This window comes from Poecilia formosa, unplaced genomic scaffold, assembly GCF_000485575.1.
Source record: "Poecilia formosa unplaced genomic scaffold, Poecilia_formosa-5.1.2 Scaffold47, whole genome shotgun sequence".
NCBI classification, from domain to species: Eukaryota; Metazoa; Chordata; class Actinopteri; order Cyprinodontiformes; family Poeciliidae; genus Poecilia; species Poecilia formosa.
Window position 1 is genome coordinate 2,677,026 of NW_006799986.1, and position 26,216 is coordinate 2,703,241.

Below are 26,216 nucleotides of genomic sequence, written 5' to 3' on the forward strand. Positions count from 1 at the left end.
TGGGTCCGTTTGGACAGAACCGCCTTATTTTTTGATTTGTTAAAGACTTCCTGAAGGTGCTCAAAATTATTTAATTTTAAGAAACACTTATTGATGCTGAAACAAACATTTATTGATGTTTTAACAGTTTGGTGGGTTTTATCAGTATATTCTGGCACAACCGGCCCTTTAAGGACATTCAGATTTTTGATTTGGCCCAAAATGAAAATGAGTTTGTCGCCCTGGTGCTAGAAGTATAGAATCAGTGCTGTTTTAACCAGAATCCTGATTATTTTTTTTATTTTTAATCATATTTAGACCAACATGAGACATGTTGATTTCAGTTCTGTGATCAACCTTCTTTGTGACACAAAACTGGAAAGTGAACTTCAACCAACCAGACTCCCCCACCCATACTTGGTCTGTTGTTAAATAAATCACACAGTGACAGAACGACGGCACGTTGGGCCCAGGTTGACAGTGATTTATGAAAAAGGCTATAGTGTTTACCTCCCCAGTCAGTGGTCAGAGTGTTGCTGCTAATTGGTTTGAAAAAGCTGCAGATTGTAGACGTTCACTTCCTCGCGTTCCCCAAACTCTGCCTGTTCTTCCTGTTAAATATTTATCTCTTTTCATAAAACCTGAGCTTTATGAGTCTGTCACTGGAAAAGGAGAATCTTTGATCCAGTCAAAACTTTCATCAACAGACAAAACAAACATTGTGTAACCAAATGCCTCAAACATAAGTGCTGTGACCTTGTAGGCAGACAGCTTTTGTCTGAGCACAGCTACACTCTTTTCATCAGTTTAGATGCAACTCTTCATGCTTGAAAATCTAAATGTCACTTTTTCTGCTGTGAAAATGCCCCAGTTATGCATTTATTTATTTATTTTGCACACATGTTGCCACTTTGCATACTTTTCAGACGCGCTGGCCGCCCACCGCAGCCCAGCATCATGTGTAAGGTGAAATAAAACCGTTTTGCAGCATGGTCGCTCTCCTCTGTGGCATCCAGAGCCAACAGGATTCCACTCTTCATATTGTTAGTGACATCAGGTGATGAATTTCTCCCCTGCATGCCGCAAAATCAGTTTGCCAAGGTCAGACCTGAGCTGTGCTCTCATAATTACTACTGAGGGTAATTAGTTTCCAGTGCTGAAGTTCTGCGGTGCCCCAGTGCACACCTTTACCCCGTCATCTGGGTCCCGCCAGGACAAATGAATGGCTGCGTACGCTGGGTCGACCGGGCCCCTGTGATCCATAATCGGGTTCCTGTTGAGCGGCGCATCGTTTATGTGTCTGGGTTTGCATCACTAAGAACAAGGAATATTAGCGTGGAAGTTAATGATCCTTCTCTGTTTCAGAGACAGAATCACAACGTCAACGTGGGAGAAAATCATTAGCCTTCGCACAGTTAATGAAAGTCGCCGATTAAGTCGGCTGTTCTTTAGAGCTGGATGTTATGCAACCCAAAGATCCAGAGCATAATTAGTGAACTTCTCTCATCAGTTCTTTTGTGCCGCATCCGTGCGTTTTCAGCATCTGATGGTTCTGGGCGTCTCCTTCGTCAACTTTTGGAAGGAGAAACTTTTCCACCAGCTGCCACCAGTTCCTTGGTGCTGCTTTTAGCCTCACTACAGAGCAGAAGCATCAGCTTTCTGCAGGTCTGAGCATCACAGGAGATTTTGTTCGCACTCCACACTTTGTCACGCTGACTCTAAAATCGTTACAGCCATGCAGCCTTTCCCCTGAGTCTGGTCCGTACAGCCGCAGCAGCAGGCCGTAATGCACCTGTCACTCGCTCTTCCTCCACAGAGACGCCCAATGTGTTGACCTCAGCTTTGTTTCAGCCGCCGCCTCCCACCGCAGCCTGGTCCCCGCCTCCCATCAGCGCCACATTGTGCTTTGGAGCTTGGATTCAGCCCATTTCCATCACCTGTATCCCATCTGCCCTGTTTTCACCTCATCACAGCAGAAACAAGGCTCTGCAGGAATCGCGCATGCCAACAGCGCGCCATCTTTTCCGCCTCTAATGTCCGCCGCCATCTGCGACTTCTGCCATCAGCTCTGATGTCACCCCATAAGAAGCTGGTTGCAGGTGATAATGTCGGCTCCTCCGCCCCATCAAACGCCTCTCCTCTACGTCCGGCCCTCGGTTAATTCACTTAACGACGGTAACGGTTTGTAAATACCAGTGATTAAGCTGAAGAGGCCCCTCGTGTAAACAGACTGCTGAGGCGTTGGAGGAGGTTGTGAGGTATTGACCGCCCCTCCTGCACCGCCTTACAAACCTTACAGCGGTTTGACGTGGCTAAGAGTCAGACATTGAGATTGTGTCACGGTCTGACTGCAGATCAATGGGAAGCACTCTGAACACGGGTTTCTGGAGCGGTCGCCACCAAATCCCTGTCAACACGGAAAGGTCAGGTCTGGTTCTTCACATAATTGTCCATCATCACTTGCAAAGCTTTTCCTGTGAGAGAGGCTGCTTTTCCACTATAAATGTCCACAAAACTTTGTCGCTGATGTCGAAAAAACACTATTTCACTATTGTGGTGTTTTTATTAAAAAAGAAGCACAATTAAAATCACACGTTAATGAGTTTGTTCACGTGATAAGTCATTAAAAAACATCCTCCAGCTACTTCCTGTCGTTTTCTTCTCTGTGGTTTCCGCCAGTAGCAACATGCGGTTGTTGATCATGTGACCAATTTCCACCTCATCCTTTTTATCGATGAGTTTTTTTCTAAACTGCCTTGTTTCCATTGAGCTAATTCATTTCTGAAATGTAAAGTTGTTCAGTTTTATGGTTAATGGAACCACAGCCACCGTCTCACCCTAAAGGTCAGTAACTGCTGCTCCGTCAGGCTCGGCCCAAGCCGTTTCTGGAGATTTCCTCTAACACAGATCATTAAAAATGCCAATAGTGTCCTAATCAACATAAAGTCATTCCACTATATGCATGCAGCTGAGTATTGATGCAGTAGGGGATTTTTGCCTTTGGAAATATCCGGGACATAAGATCAATGGGCCGATTCAAGAGCCCACTCCTACATTAGAGCTCGCCTCCCTTTAATTATCTCCAATGCAGATGGCCTAACGAGAGGAAGGACTCCTAATTGACAGCATGGAGGAGGGGCTGATGAACCTCAGGGAAACTTGAAGGCAGCACATCTTGGCTGGCCAAGGCCAGATCCTCTCCTCTGTACTGGCAGCTAGTCGCCCATCAGCGCAGAGCCAAAGCACAACCAGGGAGACTCAGTGAGGCTGAGAGGGAGAAGCGGGGAGGATTTTCCTCTGGTACCATCATAATGCACCATATGCTTCATTTTAATGAGGAAGCTTCTTCATTTACACTTTTCTTGTATATTTAGTAAAAAACAGCATGAAACTTTAAACTTAATATGAGTAAATACTGTGAATTGTTGTGAAATGTGAACAGATTTCTCTAAAAACGTTCTTGACCAAATGTGTTGGTATCAGTTTGGGGGCCAATGCTTTTCAAAGACACTCTGTTAAGTTTTTCTATCAAATATGCTATTTAGATCATTTATAATTCAAAGTCAAACTGTGATGTTCAATGATTCTAACAACATAATTAAAGGTGTTTTTAACCTTGCTGCAGTTTATAATGTTAAAGCTGAAGCTGTACAAAAAGGAAACCAACTGAATGAACAGACAGACTCATATTTTACAGTTTAATTTCATTTTTTCTGTTTGCTCATTCAGTGCAGAGTCTCAGGGTGTTCAGATATTGTTACAGGTGTCCACATGTGAACAAGAAGACTTTTCAAAAACTCAGGTTTAATATAAACATCTCATTCACACAAAACCAAGAGCCGCAGCATCTATATGTGTACATCTGTGCATTAATTATCTTCTGTTCATTACAGATGAGGTGTAACAGATATATGGTTAATGGAAACACAGAATTAAATTCCAGTTAAATTAATTGGAATTAATTTAATTAATTCCAATTAATTAAATTAATTAATTTAATTGGAATTAAATTAATTAATTTAATTCCAATTAAATTTAATTTAATTGGAATTAAATTAAATTTAATTAAATTTAATTAAATTCCAATTAATTTAATTTCCAATTAAATTAAGTGGAATTTAATTTTAAATTCCACTTAAAAATTGAATTTATGAAAAAAATAATTTATCCAGAGGCTTTTTTGAAACACCAGGACATCTTCACTGGTTAATTTCATTTTCTTTTTCAAATTAAAACAGTAAAACTGCTAAACAGCTGAAGAAGCAGTAAGCTCGGACGTTACACGGCTCCGACTGTGTCTCTGGAGATGAAAATGAAATAATAACCCAGATAACGGCTCAGAAAATGTTCTGTACACGTTGACCTTTGAAGTGGAAATGGCACGTCTGAATCCGTTCCTCTCACCATTTGACTCTTGAGCGACAGTTTTATCTTTAACGTTTTACAGAACCTCCTCCATGTTTTTAACTCTAAACCGACACGCTTCAGTGAAAAATAGAGCAAACTGGGGACCAGTTGGAAATCTGTCGCTGACTTTCTGTCACTTCGGTTCTCTCAGATGCAACAACATTTTAATTAAAGCAGAACCGTCGATGCTTAATTAACACCTACTTGCTGTTCTTAGCATGAATTTTCACAGATTTCTCCCCTCAGAAAAAAAAAATCAAATTGAATGAATAAAAAGCACGCTGTGACCAATTAAACCAACTGGTTCATACTGGAAGAGTTTCCATCCCCGGACTGGAGGCTCCAATCAACAGACATTCAGTAAGCAGCAAAAACCCTGGAGGGATAAATTCTGCTGTTTGAGTGAAATATGTCGTTTATTTGTTCTCTTATCAGATTACTGAGGTAAATATGTTCTCACTGTGAACAGGATGTTTTTGACAAAAACTGTCAGATCTGTCACAATACAGAAGAAAATGTTTCTTCACATTTTGAATGAGCAGAACAGCAATAATATAAAATGTGGCTGGAAAATGGCTTCCAAAGAGAAGAAATAAAAAAAAGATCTATTCGGAAATTCAACATAAATTTATCTTTTTATTTCAACAAAAATGCATATTCTCACTGTCTCTACTGCCTCTTCGTGGTTCAACATTTACAAATTCACCTACTTGTGGATTTTTCTGGGACATAATTTCAAATTATTCACAGAAAATTCTCCCATTCCTGAATTTGTTTTTTATTGTTTTGTAGCTCGAATCTAAAATATTCAAACCAAAATGCAGCTTCGACTTGACACGATCAGCAACCAGCCAATCAAGACGAGCCATGAAATTTCCTTGGCACTGATTGGCTGTAGTTGAAAAGTTATCAGGTTCTAATGTTGTGTCAAAACTATTTCCACTGTGCATATTAATGATTTAATAACAGCCTATTTACAGCCTTGAATTACTGGTGAAATGGCTGACAGATGTTTTTCTGATAAACAAGCCGGTGAGCAACAGACTGTTTAAAAATTAAAGCTAAATGTTTTAGTATCTTTGATTTAAACCTAAATGTCTCGCTGAGGTTAAACCAAATAAAAGTGTTTTTACTGTTTTTGAGAAGGAATCGTGTTTCTGTAAATGTTTTCACTGAGGAATTTTTAAATTAATTTAACTGTTTGTGTTTTTGCTGTGGATGTCTCGTAACTTCGAGCCGCTCTGAGTCTTGGCCAGGATGTGAAATACATTTTTAAACTCAATGGGACTTTAATGGTGACATAAAGGTGATGATGAAGAAGAAATTTCAAGTAGTGAAATTCTTCACTTGCCCGTCTGAACCAGGTGAAGACGAAACAAGTCTTTAATTGTACTTAAATAATGTTTCACAATAAAACTTTAAAAATTTGGCTTTGTTGTCATAAATTAGTTCGTTACAAATGAAGTTTTCTACAATATTTCTCATGTCTTCTTCTCCTTGCTCTTTGTTCGTTTCATCTTCCTGTTCTTGGTTTCGTCCATCCATAGCAGTTTCTGTAGCCTGATGGTGAAACTCCGACCTTCCCTGATCCGCATCAGCCAAGCAATCATTAAAGAGTGGTGTTAATGTAGTTTCATGGTTTACACTAAACCCTGAACGTTCAGTCATATTTCTCCAGTTTTATGGGCCGAACTCCACGCAGGGATTTTGGTGTAATTGAAACGCGGCTAAAATGAAAGTTGGAGGGTGTGGAAGCACTCCAGCTGATGGAAAAGCCATAAAGACATGGAGGCAGCAGATGATCTCTGGGCCTTGGCATGCTGATGAAGTTTATGTTTGGCCCGCTCTGATTGTGCCTTTTCTCTGTCTCAGCAATATTCAAGACATATTCCCCTTTGAAGCCCTTATCTCCTCGGACATCAAAGGTTTCCTCTAAACAGAGTGAGCCTCCGCCTACTTCCACTCGCCACTTAAAGGAGGCTTTTGTTGTGAGTGTGTGTGTGTCTCTGCACACACACACACACACACACACACACACTCTTATGGCATCTGTGTTTCTGTTTCAGAAAAATCAGACTTTTACTTTCAGATGTCAGAGCCCTGAGGGGATTCTTTGAACATTCCCATCGTTTGCAAACCTCTGATTTTCGGCATCAGAAGATGTGTGAGAATTGTTTACAGCGTAGCTGCAAGTGGATAATCAAATGTCCTCGAGATCAGACACACAGAAGCAGCTTCTTCATTAGCTGGATTGTCTAAGAGATGCGTAAAGTAACACCAGTTAAACACTGGAACAGAGAATCACGACTTTTACATCTTTGCCATCACATCTGATAACAGAAGCTAACTATGGCTAGTTATCGGTTGGGAAAGGACCTGGCTTTAATCTGCAGTTTGATGAAAACACTTGTTGTGTTTCCATTAAATACACCGTCTCCAGAGAAACGCACATTTTTCAACAGAAAGTTGTTGGTCTAGGATCAGGTGGTTTGGGTTTTCAGCTGTATCGAAATTAATTTGGCAAAACTGCAAAGGAAAGACTTTTTTTTTTTGCATCACAAAAAAATTTACTACTGGCAAAAATGACAAAGGAGACAACAGGAAGTGGCTGGATGATGGTTTGTTTTTCTTTTTTTCATACAATGTGCAGCTGAACTCCCACAGTTCATAAAAAGCTGCTGAATCCATCGCACTGACTCCAACTACAATCCCCCAAACGCTGCATATGCAGCTGCTTCCCAGTATTAAAGGTTTGTTTCTCCAACGCCCGAGTAAGACGGCGACGTCTCCTCTGATTGGCTGATAGATGGAGAGCACTGAATTATGAATATACCTCATGTAAAGGTTACATCCATTGCTGCCGTTATTTTTAATGACTGATTGTGGGAACAAGCTTATTCACGTGTGATTTTAATTTCTTTTCTTATTTGACAGAAACACCACCACCACCGTGTAATCGGGTTTTTCTCGTCATCAGTAGAACATGGACAAAGATTTGAGCACATTTAAGGTGGAAACGCAGCGATTGTCACAGAATGATTGCTTGGTCTTCTCATGCCTGAGTGGGTTTTCTCCAGATGCTCCAGTTTCCTCCCTCAGTCACATAAAATATGTGTGTTTACTAATTGGAGCAGTCTAATTTGTCACATCAGTTCCAGCTAAATTGATCTCAAGGGAATACATAAAAATAGGATGTCAAATGGAGGACAGTTTTGCATATAATAAAACTTATTCTGTTGTCATTTATGGTGGTAGAAGAAAACTGAACATCTGGGTTAAAAGAAAGATACAAGGCAGAGAGAGGCAGTTTGAAATGTGAAACAAATTTCAAAATAAACAGAAATATGAGAGGTAGGTGGGGATTCCTTCAATTTTATATCTTCTGTTTGCTTACTTTCCAGAGTCATTGCGACATTTTATATGCTACATATGTGAAACATAGCTTAAAAAAAATTACATTTTGCAATTTGACACCTTGGAATTGGGCATCTGTCTCTTTGAGAAGCTCCTGCTCCTTCATTTACAACCATTTTTAAGACTGTTGGACTGAGACGTAGTTTGTATAACGAGCTTAGATGTGTTGTTCCACCAGATGTTTGCTAACTGCTGCTGCCACTAGTCTGTAGGAGCTGAGTGGGGCAGAAGCTCGGCTGACGCTCACCGGAGCAGCTTTGGGTAAAAATGCAGGGCTTTGGGAGAGCTTGAAACAAGCAAAGCAAAACTCCAGGTGTGTTTCTGATGAGAGAATAAGATTAGAACATGGTTTAAAAGTTCTAATCTTATTACATAATAATAATTTAGATAATAATCTAATTTTACATAATACTCTGCTTTAAGCTGTTTAAGATTTACTGAAATTACAAACGGAGAGAAAATTGTCGTCAGAAGCAACTCAGGAGATGATCATTTAGAAATTATTTAATTCTATACAAAAAGTGAATATCCTGATAGATACATTTAATGCAATAATAGGTTTCCATCAGGATCACAGAGGGTGAAAACTTGTTACATAACGGCAATAAAAAGGATTTAAAAACAGAAATGTCACCTGCTGAAACGTAAGCTCATATACTGAACAGTAAATGCCTTTAATATTCAGTCTGAGTGATTTCTCATGAATTACTGCAGGAGTGTGACGGATCAGCTGAAGCAGCTTCAGCTCTGGCCTTCAGCTTGTCTGCACTGCTGCTTCCTCTGTCGTTCATTTTCCTGCTGGAGAATGAGATCCTCCCCGTCGTAAAGCTTTTCCGCACAGTGAAGAACGAAGCTCTAAACTTTCCAGCTAAATGTTCGAATGCTAGACGACACGGCTGCCTAAACCATCCCTGAATGTTTCAGCTCCTCGCCTGGATTCCAGTCCAGATAAAATCCAAAATTTAATTCCAGCTAAAAGAAAAACAACTGTTGAAACAGTTGTTTTTCTTCTAAGCTCAGGTGGGTTGCCTTAAATGAGATGCTTGCCCCGTTTTTTCCTTCCACTAAGTTTTTCACCTGGGATACGCCTTTCTGTGAATATTTGTATTTGCTCTACAATAAATGACCACAACTTACAGTAGGAAGCCATTTCTAAAAAAAAAAAAAAAATTATTAGAAATAAATGCCTCACCTTGTAGAGTGAATCACTTTTTGGCAGTAAATCCTGGAATTAAATAAACTTTCTATTTATTTTTCACACACAGTGTCTTCCATACAGAAAATATTGAGTCATAGTGAAACAGTTCAAACTTCTGCAATAGTTTTCTAGATATAGTAAGTTATGTATTCCTTCTGACTCGTTTTAAGAAACGGTTGATATTTATGTTTTATGCAATAGAAAATAAAAATCCCCGTCTGGGCGACCCGTTTGGTTAAGTCTGCCTGTTCGTCCACATGCAGCCGCAGAGCAGCTGCTGCCTGAGTGACCAGCTGAGCGCTGGAAGGAGGAAGCAGCCCTGCGAACATCTCATGATGATTCCCATAAACAGAAATGAGTCAGGCGTTTTATTTCACAACATGAGGCCTGAACTGTGGTCAGAACCTCCCACGGTCCGGTCCGGTCCAGTCCGGTGACTGCGGTGACGTCGGTGTGACCTTTGATAAGAATCCTCCAGTTTTTAGTTTCTCAATGAGTTTTCAGATCATTCAGTGAGATGCACTGTAAATTGTTAGTTAATATAACTAACCACCCAGTTAAACTAAGTCTAGTGAACTTTAGGTGTATAGTGAATTAAACAAACATAAATTAATTAAGTTTGACTTAATTCAGTTACATGTAACTAATTAAATGAATGTTTTTAAGTTGGAGCTTCGTTAGATATTTTTTGGCACATTTTTACATTTACATACATAAAAATGCAGCATAATTGAGTTGGATGTTCATTTTCATGCTTTTTGTTTTACTGAAAAATATGAGCAAATGATCTCTGCTTTCTGTAGTTTCTGTCAGAGTTTGAGCAGAAAAACAAATAAAACTGTTTCAAACGAGTCATTTTCTTTTTATATAAAGTATTTTCAAGTTTAAAAAGTGTCTTCAGAAATGTTTGTGGTTTATTTATATAAGTAAACTCAGTTTTGTCTTCTGTTTCAGTACAGCACACTCAGATTTATTAAGTTGTGAAGTTAATGTTACTTAAGCGGTTAATTTAATGAAAAGTAAAAATGTTGAGGTGTTTATTTTTTAAGTAAGGAGAATTAAGTAGGTTTTACAGTGTGTTACAGCAACGGTTGTTTTTATTTAAAAAAAATACTAAGTTACTTTTACTTTTAAATTTTGTATTTTTGTTTAATTCTGGTGTTTCATGAAAAATGAAACCTTAGAACAAACCGATTAAAATCCTCCTCAGAGTTTAAAACAGATTAAAAGATCAGTAAATAAAATGCTCTCTGCTTGTCGCTCTCCTCTCAGCGTCCAGTCGCCATCCATCATCTGCCCATCTGTTGGCACTGATGGCCTCCCGTATTGCGGTACGCATGCAGCAGATTTCCTCGTCCTGTATGCGCCCACCCTGTGGCGTTAACATTAACGTCTCACTTCCTGTCTGCGCTGCATCGCTCTCCAATTAGCCTTCAGAAAGCAGCCGGCGGAGCCAACACCTCCTTCCATTAAACTCACAGGCAAAACCCAACCATCTCCTGATTAAAGGGGAGAAATAATGAAGCAATCAACACCCTGTTTGGATGAAAGACTTTATTAAAAGTTTAATAAAATCCTGTGATCACAAATTGCATTAAAAGGATTTTATTTCTTTTTATAATTAGGCGTAGCAGTGTGAAAGTTCTGAAGCGTTTATTTTTTCTTTCATTTTTAGTGAACTGCTTCTGCCAGTGTTGGGGAAAAAAACAAAAACATGACAGGTTAAAGAGAAGCTAAAAATAAAGCTTAGTTTACCAAACTAAATGCCATTTTTACACTTTTTACCACAATAACATGTATTACTTGGTTCATTTAACGGTATTTTAATGTTTTACCACTAAAGAGAAGCATTTTAAACCCTTTACAGATTCTTTGATACTTTGAATACTGTCCGACTTCAGGGTCGGCATCCATCGACGGCCAGAAGAGCGTAACTCATGTTGCCTAGCAACCGTGACGGCGTGAAGCTCAGTGCGGCGAAGGGAAAAAACTGAGCTCGAAGTTTGTTTTTACTCCTGATGTCTGTTCACATGACCTTAAAAGCAGAACTGGTTTTTGTTTTGTCATTTATTGGTTTGTGTTTATTCTCCATATTACTGTCTCAAGTATGACCTGAATGTCTAAATATGGTATTACATTTTTGAGTTATAAATCAGAAATAAGGCATTAAAAAAAGTCTTCTTCCACTGCCAGATGATTTTACTTATAAGATGGAAAAATAATTATTATAAGTTAATATGCCAGTGCAACTAGTACATTTTCATCAATATTAAGGGATTGTGAGCTCTGATATCTCGCTGTAAGTTAATTTTGTCTAAATTCAAACTTGATATGTGGTCAGGTTTTGTGTTTTTGCAGTGCAGCTTCGGTTTATTCACATTTTCCCCAACATGTGCAACCATCTGACAGCTGCTGGGTGTTTTTCTATTTCTACTGAAGACTGCGGTCAGGAAGGAGTTAAACTGAGCAAACTCCAACATTTCTGTGGCGAGAATTAAAGGTTACGAAATTCATGTAACATTGGAAAATATATAAGTGAGTCAGAAACGACTTCATGGACGGTAACTCACCAGAACCTCCTGGCAGAAGTTTTACTCCCGGTTAAAGCCTGCAGAGGAATCCGGCGCCCGGCTCTGTTCTCCTACCTGAAGGCTTCGCCAAGACAGTCTGGCAGATTTTTAAAATGATTAACTATAAAACTGGTGACATGTTAATGAAAAATGGAAAAAAGTGTTGATGAAATAATGTGTTAGCGTATTAATCTTAGTTTTTGCTCTGCTTTTTTAAAAACGTTTCTCCTCTTAGTTTTTTGCGTTTTTGTGAGCTTCACAAATGCATGAAGTATTTTTTTCCAAATGTTTTTATTTATTTTTGATGACTGGAGTGAATTTGATGGATTTTTAGCAAAGAAAATTGAAGTCCTTCTGCTGTAACTGATGATTGAGTTTCTTGCTGTTTTTTGTTTTTTTGTGTCCCTTGCCACGCTGGCTTTTCACATTTAAAAACACTTACACACACACACACACACACACACCTTGATATTCCTCGCTGCTCCCAATCTAATTTCTGCAGATGTGGTGACCCATGAAATGATGCCAAGTCAATCTCTTTTCCCCAGCAGTATGTAAAAGCTGCAGATTGCCTCATTCAGCCTCAGATATTAACCCTTGGGCCGGCTCCTAACGCGGCCGCGTCGCGGCTACAATGCCCCCGACCGAGCTGAGAACAGCCGCTCAAGTGTGTGCTTTGAAGTTGGAGAAGTTTGCTGCCAGGTGTGTGTGTGTGTGTGTGTGTGTTTCACCTTGGAAAAAACAGGTGGCTGAGTGTGTGAGGGAATGAGTGTGTCACAATGGGTTTGCTTTAAAGATAAATACTGCACCGAGGAAGAGATAATCCACCGCAGAGCTCTCACTCAGACAACTACAGGAGAAACTTTGTTAATGTTATCTTCTTCTTCTTCTGTGGGGGAAAAAGAGAAAAGTGCAGCTTTTCATTAGCGAACCAACCAGGCGACTGTCTCTGAGGTGAAGGGATTACAGGACGGAGAGATCCGGCTTGTTTAAACGCAGGTTTCTGAAATCTGCAGATGTTTTCTCAGAACAATGTCAAGAAGTCATTTCCAGGGAAACGTTGGTGTTACGAAATGTCAAAATAATTCATCTTAGACCTTAAACAACGCCTGCAATTATCCGCAGCAATATGTAAACGCATTAGCGGTTAGGCTGCACATTAACCAGCTGGTGCTAACATGACTGAGAGCTTTACTTTGACTGTGGAGTTGGAAAAGGTAATTATGGTTTATTATCAGTACTCATCCTTGCCCTGTGGTGGAGTAATATTATAAAACCAAAAAGTCACCGCTCTTTATTGAGATGAAAACATGAAGAGGTCGTAGTCACCTCCTGGAAACAAACAGGAATGTTTCTAACTGCGTTTAAATGACGTCATTAAGTCTGAATGGCCTTTTGACAAACTGACTCATTTCAGTGTGAGCGTCGCTCTGCTAACAGCAATGAATGAATTCATGAATATGCTGCGTTTCTGTAAGCTGCAGATGCTTATACAACACATTTAAATGCTCCGCAGTGGTGATTATGTCAAACTCATTTCTGTATTTGCATAGCAATGGACTTCAGATTAATGCAAACCAAAACGGAGGATGTCAGACAGTCTGGAGAATATTTATGATGGGCCTGGACTGCAGGAAGTTTGGAAAAGCCTCTTTCTGTGAGAAGATTTGATCCTAGTTTACGTTCAGACATCAGTTTGGAGGCTCAGTTCTGTTTTTATTCTTCTTTCTTTTGGAAGTCTTCTGTATGAAACGTTTGTGTCCCCAAAGTGACATGCATACACACAAGATGACGTTTATGGATCGATTTTAGTTAATCAGCAATAAAACCAAACCGTGTTGCCACAAAATCATGACAAGATGAAGGAAGCTAACGAAGCTAATGAGCAATTACTGTAACGTCTGCAGAGAATCTGTTTGGCTGTGGAGTCGAACTGAGAGGATTGTGATGCGCTGCAGTGACCAACTTCATAATTATAATTTTCACCCATTTTTACATCCAGATTTACTGCGTCTGGTTTCTGCCGGTGCAGAATTATGACCCACATCTGTGGCTGCTTTTCTGTTGATGAAACTTTCGTGCAAATTTGATATTTTGAATATAAATTTGCTTAATTTTGAAAAAGCTTTTTTTTTTGATAAGAACTGCTAGGTTAAGGATTGTTGTGGTTTTTGTGCTTATTTTGTAAAACTGCAGTGGAAACTTTTTTTGCATCATGAGTCACATGACCAACAACCAGATGATGCCACTGGTGCAAACCATGCAGAAGACAGGAAGTGGTTAGGTTATCATGTTTTTAATGACTTCTCACATGAACAAACTTATTTGTGTGATTTTAATTTCAGTTTCTTAATGGAAACTCTACAGTTGTCAAATTGTGTTTTTGTTTTTTTTTTTGTTATTGACAAAGTTTTACTCACATTTATGGAAACGCAGCAACTTTTAAACCTCTGATAAAAAGCAGCATGACGGTTCGGACTGAAGCTTTTCCCTCCAGGATCTGTTTTCTGAGATCAGCACCAGATTATTTTTTACAAGAATAGAAATATTCTGTTAAGTTTTTCGTTTTTACGTTGTAGAATTAGTATTTTTACAGTTAGTTACACATTAATATGATTGAAAAAAAAACCCTGCAGAATATTTAATCTTATAAAAACTGACTTCTGCTCGGTTACATTGTCCTCATGTTTCGTTCAGGCACAGTTTAATTGGCCCCACTGTCTTGATGAATGCATGCAATTAAAGTAAGAAATGCCCTTTATATGGAAAGATAAATGGGGTTAATTTTATGTTCCTGGTATCTTCAGCAGCTCTCTGCTCATTGTCTCACCTCAGATCAAGTCGATCCATTGGACTCTGCAACCTGTAATCGGCACATTCACCCGTGATTGCGAGTGGGAGCGCAGTTCCTTTCAGATTCACAATCACTGTGCCTCAGGAATAATCAGGCAGGCTTTTAATCAGCAGTCATTGTGCTGCTCTCTATTGTCCGCTCCGTTCCGACCGGGGAGGTAAACGGCCCCCAAACAGGTGAGGAAACGTGTTATTTGGTGTCACGTAGGAAAAGCTGCAGTCAGGGTGAAGCACCATCACTGGGTCATGTGATCACTGATTGTGAATGTTGCACCGACCATTAGGCAGCCGTGACTTCAGAGCGTTGGTAGGAGTGAAATGTGGATCATATGCTCAGAAAGGGCGGCCAGTTGGGTCTCCATGTTGGAGGCCGAGGTTTTTAAATGGGTCATTTCCACCTTCAGGTTGGGAAGGAGTTTCTGCTAAACCCAGAGGAGGAAGAGTAACCAGAAATTATACTCAGTGTTTGTGGTCAGGAAGAAAGAAACACTCACTCACTTCTAGACTTTGTCTTTAGCGACAGTCCAGACACGTCGAACTACTGCCTGTCAAAAAACAAGTAACAAATCTGAAGACTTTTGATTCAAAATCTGCACAGAATAATAAAGATAGAAACCTAAACAACTTATTTATACATGTTTATTAGCAACGTTGACTTGGGGTTAGTAACAGTTTAAAGTCCTGGTTTATGAGGACAGGAAGGTCTGATACTCTGGAGCCTCTTTCACTGATTCACTGTTTTTTAGGAACATGACTCCAAATCTTAACTGTTGAGAGAAAACGCAGCGTGGTAAGCTGAAACACCTCGGGCCGATGCGGCTCCAGTCCAGGATCTGCGTTTATTTTTCTTGGTCCTGATTGGCTGAACTCCCAAAAGGAAGCCAGTAGATCTGGTCTGACATTTCCACTCTGTCTATTAACACATTTTAAGTTATGTTTTGCTGTTTGAATTATAAAAATCTGCATTTACAGTTACAGTTCTTAGAGGTTTCAAATATTTGCAAACCTTGTAAATACAGAGGGTTCACTATAAACTCCTCCTGTGACCTTGAAGTAGCAGGATGGATGGTTTGGAGTCACAAAGTAAAAAATCAAGAAACTTCTGGGACTCGGTATAAACAGGTTCTAGTCGTTTTCCCCCATGTTTTCGATCTGCTCTAAGTTTTCCGGCCTGCTGGCTTCACGTCCGTCCCAGTTGTAATTTAGCAGAAGAGACAGATCAGCTGCTGAAAGTTTCTTACTGGAAACAAACTCAGTAAAGTCCAGATTGCTCCTGTTATGCTTTAGTGCCTCTCTCCAATCTTTGCTTTTAATCATAATTTAAAGCCCATGATGCATATTCTCTCATTTATGTTACTCATCCTTTATCCTAAAAGCATCCAGGAAGTCACTTAGCGCTTGTACCTCTGTCTATTCAGCGGTATTGGTTTCTCCAGTCCATCTGGTGGCCTCATGCTCTGACGAAGCCCAGACGGGCGAGCGGCGAGAGCCAGCAGGACGCTGCGCTCTCGCTCCGTCTGCAGACACTCTGTCAGCCTGTGTTTGGTCTCCAAGGGCCCACAGTTCAGGGCTAAGACGCCAAAGCCTGTCTTTAAAGTAAAGGCAGTGGTTAGCAGGCAGAATGCTTGGTGCGCCTGCTTTGTGTTGTGTCGCGGCGATAACGCGCTCTGACGCTCTAACACAGTCCAGCTGCCACCCTGCATGGGCACACGCTGCCTCTGCTGCTGCTTTGCCTTCTTTCCTTTCTTTCTTCAGCCCTCTGTGTTTATCCTTGGCCGTATTTTAAAAATATTGGTGCTGCAGGATTTGCTGTTTACAGTGGGCCCGGCTTCAAAGGTACGTCTGGCATGTTTTACTGGACACTGCAGAGATTTACGGGGCGCGTGGAGACGGTCGGCGGCCAAATCAGGTGCCCTGCGAGCCGAGAGCGCTGAAACTCCAAAACAAATTGTGAGCCTCGGGGTTTTGTTGTAGACAGCTCTGCTCAACTGTGACCCTGTTTGGGCGATGTTATGATCCGGAGAGGATGAGAATCTCTGTTCAGGAAGTGAACTGGCAGGCTGAACGGAGGCTGTGGCAGAAAGACGTTTCCTTCTCGGTTTGGCCGGCTCTGACTGCAGAGAGAAAGCAGAACTCTGTCATTTCTGTGTCAAAGGTCTCACCTGTTTAGATCAAGAACGCTCTCACACACACTCAGGTGTTTGTCAGACACATCCTCATGGACCGGGTGCTTTCCAATTAAAACCGTTATTTATAATATTTGCATGTATGTTTGTTGTTCTGGGTTTTTAGTTTTATTTTCTCTCAGTTTTAGAAGCAGATTTCTGGTGTAGACTTGTGTTCGCTCTTTCTTTTTAAACCTTTTTCCCACATTTTGCCTTTGTTTTCTTCTGTTTTTGTCCCTGTGAACAACAGCAAATTCAGGCAATTATTGAAAAACAGGAGGAAAGATACATTTCTGCCATAAAACTCAGAAAGTTTGGGGTTAACCTCAGAAATTTTCTAGAAAAACACTTTGAGTGTCAACAGTCAAAACTTTTCCACTTTTTAACATGAGATTTTTTTCCTGCAAAATTTTAAACTTGAGGCTCAAAAATATTGTTTTTTTTTCTACAAAATGTCTGAGATTAATGTCAACATTTTTGACTTTTCAAACTCAGAAGTTTCCACGTTTTGTAAAGAAAATGTCTTTGGTTAATCTAATCCATATTTTTATCCTAACTCATCTGGGCCTTCACCTTTGAACCCAAATAAATTCCCATGAAGTTTCATCTCAAGCAGAGCATCATAGCCGTAACGCTCCACTTGTGAAAGTGTTGGGCCTCATCTTAACTCTGAGTGCCACACAGCTGCAGACGACGCGTTAATAAAAAAACACTCAGATTTTTCCTCCTTTCTTTCTTTTTCCGCCTCTTCTCTTCTTCACTCACAGAGATCCATGCAGTCTGTCGCTAATGCCTGCATCTTCTACATCTGCGAGGTGTAAAGGGAACGTAATGGTGTGTGTCAGACCTATGTAACATCTCATTAAACACACAGTAAGTAATTCTGATCCCGGATCACTCTTCCTACCTTATAAACCTCCACTTGGCTCCGAGTGGGCGTAGAGGTGGCCCCCGTTACCGAGGTTCATCCCGGGCATCCAGCAGTGATGTGCACCCGCCTTGACACCTTCCTCGCCTCAAACCACTTCCATATGTCCCATCCAAGCACTGGATTTACTCCCCTCTTTGAGATGCTGTGGACTTACATCCTGCAGAGTGTCAGCATCGCCTCCTTTTCAGGGGAATTGGATCAGGAAGGAGGGGCATCGCAGCGACGGTCGGACCTGCAGCTTCTCAGGATAATTGGATATTTTAAAAATACTGCCTCTCCAAGGATGAATCACACATTTGCAGCAGTAGATGTCTGCCCGTGATTCACCACACACACACGCTCACACATGCCCAAACACACACACACACACACACGCAGGCGTGCATGAGTTTGAATCCGCTCGCCCACCGCCTGCCTTCTCGGCCGTTTGGGCTGAGAATCAGACTTCAAGGCGAACCTTTGAGGGTTAAGTGCTTTCAGACCACCAGATTTGGTTTCATTACAGCTGATGTATATTTTTTAAAGGAGGCTAACCTGGACGTGCTGGAATGTATTCATAAAAAATATAAAATGTCTAAATTATGGTATAATTAACTCCAGCAGCAGTGGGTTCGTTTATTTGTGGAAAAAAGATGAATCTGAGTATCTAAAAACAGCAACACAAGAAAAGTCACAATTTAGCCTTTAAACAAGTTCATTTCATAACATTTAGTAAGTTATGAGATAACCTGCTCAGGTTTTCAGCTAACCTCAAAGATAACCAGTAAAAAAAACAATGATTTAAATCAGCAGGCTGGACGTGTCTGAGAAAGAACATCCTTTAACAATAAACTGTTCTAACCAATCAGCAGCCTCCTCCCACCCCCTGATGTGAAGCTGGAAGCTTTGAAACTTGTAATTAATAGAGCAAACATCACCACAACAGTTTGAATTTCCTTCTGCACACAGAAGGAAATGGTTCAAATTAAGTCAATTCCACTATAGTGAGTTAAAATACTTTAATCTTAACTTTATGGAACAACCTGGAGGATTTCCTCTGGTATCCTCGAGGTACATAGTTTTAATTTGGACGTCCCACTTGTGCTTTACTCCCATGGAACCAGAGTTTCTTCATAATTTAAACCAAACTTTGAGATGAGATGAAAATCTGACCAGAGAAAATATAATGGAATCATTTAGGATGTTTGATTATCCGGTGGACTCGATTCGATTGGGGACCAAAAGCTGCAACATGTGTTACATTTTCAGCTGGTTCTCTTTCACACTGCACCGAGTCAAATGATCCAGGCTTTCAAACACCTGTTCCCCTCCTCACCTGTGGGGGCGCTGCTCCAAGATCCACAAACACAAAAACCTCAGAAAAAGACATGAGAGCTCAACTTCCTTCTCCACAGAATGCAAACAAAATGGAGTAGCGTCAGATTTTAGTGGTTGTAGAGTTTATCTTTTGCCTTTGGTAAAAAAAACAGAAACTATTTCTCCCTTTAGCTTGTTTGTTTTGCTTGTATTTACCCAGAATGCCATGCGCTGAAAGTGGTCTCCAGTCCGCTTGATGTTCACATAGGCATTAACTTGAACCTAGATTTTTAGGCGGACCAGAGTTTGATTTCACATTTCCCCGAACAAACCAGACTTTGTAAGCAAACGAACCGAACTTGGATTAAAGTGGACTAAACAGGGTTGGTGTGAATTCGCCCTAAATCTTCACACCAGACGGGACAGATTAGTTCTCTTTAGCTGTGCACCATAAGCATGTCTCAAAGTTTCAGTACATGTGAAGTTGGAAGAAAAAGCCAATCATAAATCCTGGTGTTTTCCTTCAGCACAGCTTATCAATACCTGCACCACTGAACTAAATGCTCACATTTAAATTTGCAGTAAATGAGCATTTCCTTCTTTTTAAAAGGTGAACATTGTTTCTCTAACATCTAAATTTCTTCCAGCTTCGTTGCTGCTTGTTTGAGGCATCTATCTGGAAACTCGCTCGGTTTCCTTCAGCCGGGAGGTTCTGTTGCTGGGAGAGATCCCAGTTTGGACTGGGAATGCTGCATGGAGTTAAAAAACAACAGAAGGAAAAACAAAACACAATAAAACATTTTTTGGACGTAATAACAAAATATTGACAAATTAATCAAAACAGGAAGTGGAATGTGTGCAGTTCTGAGTGTTAAATAAAAAAATCCTCGTCAGTTTGTAGCTGCTATAAACCAGAGGGGGAAGTTCACTTTTATCAATATGTGTAGTTCTAAAGAACACGCAGTTCTGCAATTATCATGTTAACAAATGGCAACAAGACGCGGTGCTGCTAGTCAGCGATTATCATGTCCTTGTTTGCCATTCGCTGTCCAGCTCCTCCCTCACAGCCTCCACCCGTCCTGCGCTGCCAGTTATTATCCGAGTCAACCAACTGTTTATTTTCCAGCTCAATTACTTAGTGTGGGCAAACGCAAAGCAAATGAGGTTAATGTGATTCTCGGAGCAGCGATGTGGTGACTCAGTACAATATGCTGGCAGGAACAACTCGTGAGTGTTTGATGGCAGCTGAGAAATAGTTTCAGAGGCATTTTGGATGGAGGAATAATTGCTTCCAGAGCTCTGCATGCAGTAATTGCTCGCTCTCCACCCAGAAGTCTTCACCTCCCTCTGAGAATCTGCTGCCCACCAACATTTACTGGGTTTTTAGTCCTGAGAAACTGGCAGAACGTTTTGGGTTTTTTCTTTGCTGATGAGAGCGTTGTGGGGAACCATCAGCTGTTTGGGTTGAGGGGTTGATTGGGTCTGCAGAGTGTATATTTGGGTTTCTGCAGTATTTACTCGGTGCTGTTTGGTACTGTAACTGCGTCCACCTGCGCCGAACCCAGGCTGCAGCTCAACTCACCATTAGGATTAATGATGGAACGAGGAAACCACTCCGGGTGATTGTAAGGAAATTACCCTCAGCTGCACATCCAGACAGCAGAAACAGGACCGGACTGGACCGGGCCGAGGTTCCAGTCCTCCACTTCGGACCGTGTCCAGACGACACCTTAGACATGGACCTGCAGTCGGTGACACTCTGGGCTTCCTGCGGTCTCACAATGAATCCCTTCAAGGAATGTAGAGCAATAAGGAGACATGGATTACTCTCTTACTGGAACTCTGGGTGGTACAGAGGAGGATTATGGCCGGATTTTAATCTGATTCTAACCTCAGAATTCTGACATTTTCTCAGAATTTTCACTTTTCATCTCAGAGCTCTGATTTTAAAATCCAAATTCCAACTTTTTTCCTCAGAATTCAAATTTCAATCTCAAAATCTCAATCTCAAAAGTATCACTTTAATCTCAGAATTTTGACTTTTTTTCTTCAGAATTCTGATTTTAATTTCAGAATTCCAACTTTTTTCTCAATTTCTGGATGTTTTTTTCAGAATTCTGACTTTATTCTCCAATTTCTAGCATTATTCCCAGAATTCGAACTTTAATCTCACAATTTACATTTTTTTCTTAAAAATTCTGACTTTAATCTCAGAATACCGGCCTTATTCTCTAAATTTTGACTTTAATCTCAGATTTCTGACTTTCTGACCAAACATGTCAGTCATGTTGTTAGAATATAAAAATTAATAATCATACAGCTGTTTTTTCCTTCTTTGTACTTTTATAAAACTTTACTTTATCAACACTGAAAACCTGCCCAGATTTATTCAGTAGATTTGACTTTTAAGACTAGATGGTTCAAAATCAATTGAAATATTTCTGATTTTCAGAGATTACATCCAGTGGCCGTAATCCTCCTCTGCAGCGTAATGGACACTTGTTTACATTTCTTTTGTCCTGTTAAAATGAAACAACATAATTATGTGGTGCGTAGCATCATATTCAGCGATTGCTATGATAGTAATTGTAATATACTACAAAACAAAACGGTACCAGCTGCCTGTGATGGTGACTGGCTGCATCCCAGAAAGCTTCACATCCAAATGAATTTCACCCCGAGGTTGAAATAGTCTCAATGTCGTCTCATTAAAACGCCGAGGAAAAAAAATGGAACCTTAAATTAGTTCCTGCTGCGATGACCAAACGGTGAGACGGGCGTCAGCGGACGGCGAGGAGCGACAGGAAGGAGTGAGGCAGCATGTTTAAACGTGAAGAAGAGAGCCAGATGGAAAAATGAGAAAAGAGGAAAATACGGCGTTGTGACGGCTCGCCTCAGCGGGAGCACAGCTGCTTTTCCAGCTGCTGCATGAATTAGCCAGAAAGGTCTGAAAATCATTAGCACATTTTAAGTATAGGCAATAATTGTGAAGTGGTTTCAGCTAACATGCACATTTTACATGCAGGCTGCTGAAACTGGGCAGTAAATAGTGATTCTCCTTTAGTTTCCATTAATATAGAATTTGTTGTTTTTTTAGTAGATGTAGCTCTTATTTTAAATCTAATATCCAAAATTAAATCCTGACTTTCTTTCTAATTATAAGTTGAATTGTAATAAACATGATTGTTGATATTTCTGCTACTTTATGCCTTTTTTTGATGGAGGAATATTTAGTTGTTTTTCTTCGTCTCATTCAAACAGACGCTGCTGTTTTTCCTCTGGACAAAGAAACGCCCTGATGACATTTTTTATTTACGTTTTTAGTGTATTTTGTGGACCCAGGTTAGAATATAGCTGCTGACTTTATTTAGAAATGATGTTCAAGCTGGAACTGTAAATAATCTCCATGTTTTTTTTTGTGCATCTGGCCCTAAAATCTCTTTCCTCGCCTCTGCAGTCAGTATTTAGTCTGATGTTTTATCATTGGCAGCGTTTGGTGAAGGTTTAAAAGCAACATTCACTTTATAAATATGACTTATAGCTGCTAACTAGAACACAGACTGGTCTCCATGTGGGTCTTGCTATTAAAAAGTTCAAATAAAACAGTTTCTGAGATGCTAAATATAAAAACACGAGGCTAACTCTCCCTCAGACAAACAGAAAAACAATTATGATTTTGAAAACAACATAAATTTAAAGTATCTACAACTAAAGTGTTATTTGATGCTAAATCTTAACTAAATTCTTGAAAATATTAAAATAGATGTTATTTAGCAGGTAATGCATTGCAGAGCATTTCTCATTTACAACAGAAGGTATTAAAATATGTTTTACAGAGTGGAATATGAATAATACTGATAGTTTATTAGTCAGGATCCCTGAAATGAATCTGAGAAAACTTCCTGTTTTTTCTGATCCGTCGGTTCCGGGAAGCAAAGCGTCAAAGTTTCCTGTCTCCTCATATTAACCTGTAAATTAAGAAATAATCCATAAATTCACAAAAGTTTCACATTTCATCTCACCTCATGTCATAACATGGTCAGTGAAATTTAATTTTGGTGAAACTATTAAAATTTAATTCAACTTTAATGTTAGAATTTCAACTTTGGGTAAATATTTGGGAGTTTTGTGGAAGCAACTTGTGATTTTTTGTTCACCCTGCAAGTTTGCATGTTTTATGTATTTCTTTAAAGAAAACACAGACTTTCTCTCCAGTCAAACTTTCTAATGATTGCTGCTACAAACTACCTTCAGTGAGGCTGAAACTAAAAATCTGGCTTCTGTGATGATCATTTTGACGAAGCGTTTGATCTGTAAAGCGTCGAAACACCAAGAAAAGCAAAAAGCAAAAGCGTGTTTGAAGGGGGAGAAGCTTCGATTTCTCTGCGATGATGATGATGATGATGATGATGATGGTGATGGTGAGTTTTATGCTGAAGGATTCTCCTGATCTGGTGTGATTTTGAGGCAGAAGGTCAATGTGCTGCGTTTCAGCCTGAGGGAGGCTCAGCAGGACGACGCCATGTTTTAACAATGAAGATCACGTCGGACCTTTGAATGCATCTTTACTCCAGCCGTGTGTCGCAGCGCAGCGGGATGTGAGCTCAGAGGATTTGTTGTTTTACTCTTTAATGAGGACTAAAAACAGCATCAGGAATTCACTCGTGAAACCGTCTCTGGCTGAGCTTCGCTGCGGCGTTAGAGGCTTAAAAAGTGACTGCAGGAAGCGAAAGGAGCCGCCGTCCTGAGTGTTAATTACATTGTACTCATTAAAACAGACTGAATTCAGGAGACTGACGCTCCATATCTAACCCAGACAACAGGAGTCTGAAGCTTTACGACATGATGCTACGCTAAATTTAACCCCAACTCTGCTACTTATTGGATTCATCCAATAAACTAACATCTGGACTCTCTTCAGACCTTTTACCATTAAAAAACTTACTAATCATGAATCAAAGATACTTTTTGTCACATCTTCTAACTTTCCCCAGATGTTTCCCTTCCCACCTACCAACCAGCAGCGAATAACGAGGTTCCTCCACCCAAACATCCCAGATAAGATTCCCAGAGTCCTGCGTCTGCCTGAAGGCCGTTTTCCAGGAGGATATTTGTTTCTTAAAAAGGCGACTAAAGAAATCCTGTCCAGATGCCCAAACCGTTTCCTGGCTGAAGAGGAGTAACGCCACTCAGAGCTCCTCTTGATGAAATATTACCAAGTAGATTTGGTTTAGTTTCGTTTGGTCTTAAACACTTTATATCAGACAAAATTAACTTAAATCAATAATTACTTGGTATTGATGAAAGTTGTACTGGTCCCAGTGGAGCCTGACGTTTTAACTTATAAATAACATTTCTTGGTCCACTGATCATTTAATTTATAACCAGTTTTTATCAATTTTAAGGAATTATTGACTAAAAACAAGATGCTATGAATTGATGAAAAAGCTACTTTTGTCATATTTCAAAACATTTGCATTGATCTAAACTAAACAAAATACTTTGCAAGAGTGTGTTTTTACAGTGCATAACTCAATGGCTACTTTTGTGGGTGTACACTGCAAAAACAGCAAATATTACCAAGTAGTTTAGTAGTTTAGCTTGTTTTAAGTCAATAATTCTTGAATATATAAAAATAAGTCCTGGCAGATTATTTCACTTTAATAAAACATTTTCCTATGTTATAAGTGAACAAATCTGCCAGAGGAACTAGAATTTCTAATCAATTTTAAGGCATTTTTAATTTTAAACAAACTCATATATCTTGCTGAAAAGTTGCTTGTCAGTTTTGTCTTATCCAAGTGGAATAAGATATTTTAAATTTGAAACTGGACCAAAATACTCGGTAACATTTTGTGTTTTTGCAGTGTAACCAGAAACTCAGATATTCTCAGGTTCTCATATTTAGTTACTTTTGTTCTTCGACAAACGTCTCATTCTCCAGCTGAGAAAAATTGTTCAGCTAATACTGAATAATAATAAAATACTTTTAAAAAACATTTGAATATAGTTGTATTTTGTTAGAAAGTTTCATGTCGGTCAAATAATTCTGCTATATCAGAACTTTACATGTTTTCTGTAAAAATGTTCTGCAGTTATTCATGGAGGATGTTTAAGGTCGATTGTCGAATTTGCCTTTTAAATCAATATGTATCTTATTTTTCTTCCCTTCATTCATTCAACAACTTGTCTCAGAATAAAAATCTGTCTGGAATCTAAAAGCAACATTTCTCTGAAGAGGAGAGACGTGAGTAAATAAACCAACATGGCCGCCATGTTGGCGTCCTGCATCCTGACTCATGAAGCTGCACGTTATTATTCAGTCTGCTGCTAAACTTTTCTAAGCATGTGATAAGAATAAAGATGAAAAAATGACAATGTTTGTGTAACTTTAGGACCCGTTTTACTGCTCTGTACTTTTAAAGTGCTGTTATTTTTTACTTCAGAATAATTAGGAAAAAAATCATAGATACACAATTTATGATGAGTTTGTCCACAAACTTTACTGTTCTTACATTATTGACAGGAAATTTCCATTAAAGTTAAAAATCTATTGTAAAAAAGAAAAGAGTTAAATAAACCTTATTGTCTGGAGGGAGATTTGGGAAAATGTTGCACATTTGCAAACAGAAACATTAAACAGCTTGCAGTCCAGCCCATTATGACTGGAAAGGCTTTAACTTATTAAAACGTGTAAAAAATAACTTTTTAAAAGCTTTACGTTGTGTAAAAACTGATATTTTGTTGGTTTAATTTTTTAAAAATATATGAATTTGCTTATTTTAAATATGATTATGTGGTTCTTTAGCTTTACTGAGCAGCAAATAAAACTTAATTTTGTAGTTTGTGAGACTTCCACTCTGAACTTTTCTTCATTCGTCGCCCGTCTTTGTCTTTCATTAACGCTCGCCGATATCCAAATCGAGTTATCCTGCCTCATTATGTAGCCAGGAGGGAAATGGGAAGTGTGAGTAGAAAGCAAAAATACCATCAATGGGACTGTGCTATGACAGATTAATTGGATTATAGTTGCATTTAGCCCAGATTATGTCCTGCATGGGGAAGAGGATGATGACACAGATGGATTAAATTAGAGAGAGCAACAGTGATGGCAGCGCCTCTTCATTGTGCGGAGAGGAAAAGCGCCGGCTGGGAGCCGATGACGAACTCGGGACGTTTCCTGCCTTGTAATGATTAAAGCTGCTTGTTTTTGAAAAATATTATTGTCTCTTACTCATTCTGCAACAATCTGGGTTTTTACCTGCAGTTGGTTTGGATTCATCAGGAGAAGGAAAAATGACTCGGAGTCAACAGCTTGGACAAAAACAAAGAGAGGTAATAAAGGCCAGTGCAGAGGAATCACTGTCACTGTTAGATTTAGGTTTTTATCATTTTATATGTGG